Source organism: Oncorhynchus masou, chromosome 6 (assembly GCF_036934945.1).
Source record: "Oncorhynchus masou masou isolate Uvic2021 chromosome 6, UVic_Omas_1.1, whole genome shotgun sequence".
In the NCBI taxonomy this organism is placed as follows: Eukaryota; Metazoa; Chordata; class Actinopteri; order Salmoniformes; family Salmonidae; genus Oncorhynchus; species Oncorhynchus masou.
The window spans coordinates 49,128,193-49,134,003 of NC_088217.1; the positions used below are offsets into that span (position 1 = coordinate 49,128,193).

Here is a 5,811-nt window from a genome sequence, read left to right on the forward strand (position 1 = left end):
ATAAAATGATCGATAATTTCACAAATGAAGTTCGATCTTTAAACAAAACAAATATTGTTAATCACAGAGTGATGATAACAGGTATAATACCCAGTTTGGGTAAATAATCCTCACGGAGGAACATTGATGCTGTAGCTCAAGTTGATCAATATCAAATATATAACTGATACAAGCTTCACAGAAGATGCTCAATACAATGTCAATATGACTATATCACTACACAAATGTAGTGGCAATGAGTTTTTGTCTTATATATTTTGAACTTCAAACAGATCAGTCATAGATAATCACAAACAGACTGATTATATAATATCTATTGTGGGTTAAAAGTTCTCATGGAGGAGCGTTAAAGTTATTGTTGATCATGAATATAAAAACAAGATTAATATAATCAACACGTTTCATAAAACATTAACGTTATTTAAATTATCAATTTGATCATTTTCTCAGAGAACGTTAACTTGTTCAGTACAACTTTAATTAAACGTCTCACAGCAAGACTTGAAAAACTCCTGCATAAGCAGAAGATGAAGAATATATTTTATTATACTCATTACTGTCCATGAAATTAATCTTAGACCAACATGGTCCATCCGTTGTGTTTGTCAGAGTGGAGCTCCAATCTGTAGGTCTCTACCAGGGCCTCCAGGGGGCGATGTTGACTGGACTCTTCTCTTTGCTGATGCTGTACTGGGCTGGGGAGCTCAGCTGAGGACCGTCAATCTCCCTCCTGTTCTTATCAGTGGATGGCTGCAGGCTCTGGAAGTGTCGCAGCAGTCTTCTCTGGGACTGTGACTTCTGCTCATCTTTAGAAAGGAAGTGAACAATCTCTTGGACACACCTGAAGTAACCCTGATTGACAGGTGCTGAGCAGGAGGAGGAGCTCACTGGCTGGTTCTGTTGCTGTCGTCTCAGGAAGCAAACTGTCATCTCCAGGATGTCGGCTTTGTCCAGCTTGGAGTCGGACTGCTGGTTGAGGATCTCCGGAACCAGGAGAGACTTGAGCTGCTCAATGCTGTTGTTGATACGATCTCTGCGTAACTTCTCCACCACTGGCTTTCTTAGCTGCAGGAAGAGAAGAGGAATCATTAATAAGATTATTCTTGTGTATGACATTATTGAAACAGATTAACAATCAATCAATACAATAGAATACATGTAATTGAATTTGAATCTTCAATTTACCTTGTTTGTCAGAGTCAGGTGCTCCTTAGGGTAGATCATAGTTGAAGTGATTGTAGGTACCATGGCTGGATCTCTGTGCTATAGAGGTCTGTGTAGAGAGAATCTGATCTCTACTGGCTTCATCTCTCCTATATATTGTCCCAAATCTGCATATGAATGTGTGGGTCTTGGGCTTGTTGGAGTTTCTCACAGTCTGTAGCCAATGGGAGAGCTTGGGAGGACAGTGAGGAGTGTGGAGCTGCCACATGCTCAGTGTTCTTATTGCTGGAGGACAATGGTCACGTCTCAGGGGAACAGGTGGAGGGGTGGGGGTGATGGAGAGTGACTGACAGAGCGCTGTGTGAATCTGGGAAAGTGGTGACCCCTAGATCTGATGCCTGATGTTGGCATCAATGACACTAACAGAGCACACGCTCAACATTACAACTTACACCTTACAGGTGTGAGATTGACACAGATTCTCTAATTAAACAAACAGTGTTATTAATCTCCACCTGTAAGGACATTGCTGAATGTAGTATTCTGTATCCACGTGTAACAGTTGTTAACGTACTGTGTGAATTTCACCAGGTTCATATATTAATATGGCATGTTGATTTGTTATTATGCATGCCTGCATCCTGGGAGTAGGGGAGTGTGTACTTATGTTTTGCCCTGCGTGTTCGTGCTCAAATCATTTTGATGCACTATGAGAGAAAGAGGCGACGATACGCGGAACATATGTGTTCTGCAAATGTTTTATTTCCTTATGGATGCAGATGCAGGAGGCAGAGAGAGAATTCTGCTTGATTAAAACGACCTGATCTCCAAAGTCCACGTCTATAGTTGTCACGCCTTGGTCATTGTATTTGGTGTTTTCATTATATATTTGGTCAGGCCAGGGTGTGACATGGGTTTATATATTGTATTTTCGTATTGGGGTTTGTAGTATTTGGGATTGCGGCTGAGTAGGGGTGTTGTATAGGCTTGGCTGCCTGAGGCGGTTCTCAATCAGAGTCAGGTGATTCTCGTTGTCTCTGATTGGGAACCATATTTAGGTAGCCGGGGTTTCACTGTGTATTTCGTGGGTGATTGTTCCTGTCTCTGTGTAGTGTTCACCAGATAGGCTGTAATAGGTTTCACGTTCCGTTTTGTTGTTTTGTATTTTTCTCAGTATTTTCTTGTAATCGTTATTTGTTTCATTAAAAAACATGAGTAACCAACACGCTGCATTTTGGTCCGACTCTCTTTCTACAAACGAAGAACGTCGTTACAATAGTCTCAATCAACCACACACAACGCAGAGCTACAGCGGTGCAGGACAGCACCGGTTACACACGCTTCATCACTGATTTAGATAATTTTATTCTTTCACCGTGGATATGACCTCTGATATTAATGAATGCCTCTACAATATGGTTTTACTTCGCACATACCGGTAGTTACATTTAACAATATGATGATGTGTGACAAAGTATCACATTTTTTATTCCTGTTTAAATTGATACATATTTATATTTTCAGTCAGTCAGAATGTTTACAAATATATAAGATTTTAGACAACATTAACAGGTGAGTGGATAGATACCAGGATAATGTGTTCCTTGGTTTTCAGTATTTTAAGGGTCATCAGTATCAATAGCAGGGGTTCTCTTAACTCAGTATTAGTAGTTATAAAGTCAAGCATTCTGGAGTTCAAACGTAGCAGATGTGTCCACTGTCTTGAGGCCACTGGTCAGTGTGAGTAGAGAGCTGATCTGAGTTTCCCACACTGAGTCCTGTGTGCTGTGATCAATGCATTACAAAAGCTGCTCAGTGGACCATTAGTGACGGCTATTGACTCTGTGTTGTACTAAAGACAGAGGCTGATGTCACGGACCTTCTGGATTCTGGAGGGAAAGATCAGCACTGGCAAGATTATACTAACAGGACATACCTTTATAAATAAATAGTCATCCTTTAATGCTATAAAACACATGATATTGTGTACTCTGCTGAAAATTATTGTCTGTGATTTGTTTCATTATAAATCGACGAAGGGTTAACTTTTGCACGCCTTATTAGAATTGAATGCTGTTAATTGTTTTTCACACAAATAACTCAACAACATAAATGTAAAGAATAAAACTCTGTCCATCATCATGACAGAGAAAGCCTATCATAACTTAGGTAAATAAATCAGTGTTTTAAATGTAATAATTATAGTATTTCCCTCCTAAGAAAGAGTAAGAAATAACCCAAAATACCCCTTCCCACCCATTCTACCCCCTGAACAATAGAAGTGTGCCTATTCACCATAGAGAATCACTGGTGCTGGTGGGACTGATGAGGACACTAAACTGTGACTCTGCTCTCCAGAGCTTTCCCACACTTTTCCCATTGAGAGAGCTTCCACCAAACAACACAACTGTGCCTTGTTAAATGCTAATTCGTCTCTACACAAGCAGCTCCTATCAATCCCTTGGGGGGTGGAGCTCAATACACATATATGTATCCTAAGCAACAGATAAAGATTCACTGTTACAGAAAATCAATTCTCTGTTTATACAAAGAAATGTAATGTTTTCAACCATTCCCACATAAAATCAGAATAAAAACATCATTAATAACTGCATTAATTTTGAAGAAGGGGTAAGTACTGCCTAAAAGTGCTTTCAAAATGCAAAAAGATGTTGTGGGATTATCAGAAATATATCCATTGATTTCCCATAGAGACACAGTCCCCCTGTCATGCCCTGGTCTTATTATATTGTGTTTGTCTTCATTTATTTGGTCAGGCCAGGGTGTGACATGGGTTTATTGTGGTGTGTTTTGTCTTGGGGGTGTCTAGCATAGTCTATGGCTGCCTGAGGCGGTTCTCAATCAGAGTCAGGTGATTATCGTTGTCTCTGATTGGGAACCATATTTAGGCAGCCATATTCTTTGAGTATTTCATGGGTGATTATTCCTGTCTCTGTGTTTGTTGTCACCAGATAGGCTGTATAGGTTTTCACGTGCCGTTTGTTGTTTTTGTATAGTTTGTTTTTTCATTCCTCATTAAACATGTCTCAAAAATACCACGCTGCATTTTGGTCCGACTCTCCTTCACCAAACGAGAACCGTTACACCCCCACTCTAACCTCTGACAGTCCAGGGTCGAGGTCCCAGTCTATTGTCCTGAAGGGGCCCTGTGAGTGAATTCTCCTCGGTTTCCCACATTCTCTCCATTCACTGCTTTCAATAGAGGAACAATAGAAGTGTGTCTTATTACACATCAGAGGGGCACAGCTGCTCTAAACATTTAAAGCATTAAGATGACAGTACTAATTTTGTCCAACACCTGGAATCACTGATATATTATGACTAAACTAAAATAATTGATCACATTCTGAAACACTGAAAATACATTTATTTAAAACAGGTGCATCAATAAAAAACATGTCATGTTTCCTAAGGAAGTCAGAATGATGATCACTTACATCTCTATAGTTCATTACACCTTTACTACAACAAGATATGAAATGACTGTTGTGTTTTATATAAAAACAATGACAGTAAAATAAACATGTTTGACTAGAAATGTCTCTTAACTTTGATATTACTCTGTAGATTTTGAATGAAGCACCTTGAGATCAAAATGAATGTATTGATTCAATTGAGTGTTGCATTCCAATACAGTCAATATCATTTCTGCATAGTCTTGGGTCATCATTGTTATTGTATTTGAATCAGCCACTTAATATATGTGGAGTTTCATAAATCAGTAATTTAATAATGCAATGTTGTTGGAGCATTGTCTTGGTCAAGAAAATAATGAAGCAACAGACAAAAATATTTCATTTGATGATTTGTTTATTTATTCAGACTGACTCAATGAGTCACATCATTGAATACCTTAATTTAAGGTAAATATTTCAAGAGAAATACAGTGATTAAACATCACAACAAGAACTTGAACAAAACTCCAAGATATGATACTCTATTAGAGTATAGGATACAAAGTTACTGTCTTTATTAAATAATTGTTCAAAATAATCATGTTTTTCAATTAGATTTTTTTTTTAAATCACATTTGAAATAAAATTATTATTCAAATAAAATGATCGATAATTTCACAAATGAAGTTCGATCTTTAAACAAAACAAATATTGTTAATCACAGAGTGATGATAACAGGTGTAATACCCAGTTTGGGTAAATAATCCTCACGGAGGAACATTGATGCTGTAGCTCAAGTTGTTCAATATCAAATATATAATTGATACATGCTTCACAGAAGATGCTCAATACAATGTCAATATGACTATATCACTCCACAAATGTAGTGGCAATGAGTTTTTGTCTTATACATTTTGAACTTCAAACAGATCAGTCATAGATAATCACAAACAGACTGATTATATAATATCTATTGTGGGTTAAAAGTTCTCACGGAGGAGCATTAAAGTTATTGTTGATCATGAATATAAAAACAAGATTAATATAATCAACATGTTTCACAAAACATTAATGTTATTTAAATTATCAATTTGATCATTTTCTCAGAGAACGTTAACTTGTTCAGTACAACTTTAATTAAACGTCTCACAGCAAGACTTAAAAAACTCCTGCATAAGCAGAAGATGAAGAATATATTTTATTATACTCATTACTGTCCATGAAATTAATC

The 5,811-nt window shown here is 37.4% G+C and overlaps 1 pseudogene; it reads right to left on the bottom strand.

The window, feature by feature from the left end:
* LOC135541138 (transcription factor HES-5-like) lies at nucleotides 1–1,308 on the bottom strand (annotated as a pseudogene).
* Between the last annotated feature and the right edge of the window lie 4,503 nt (nucleotides 1,309–5,811).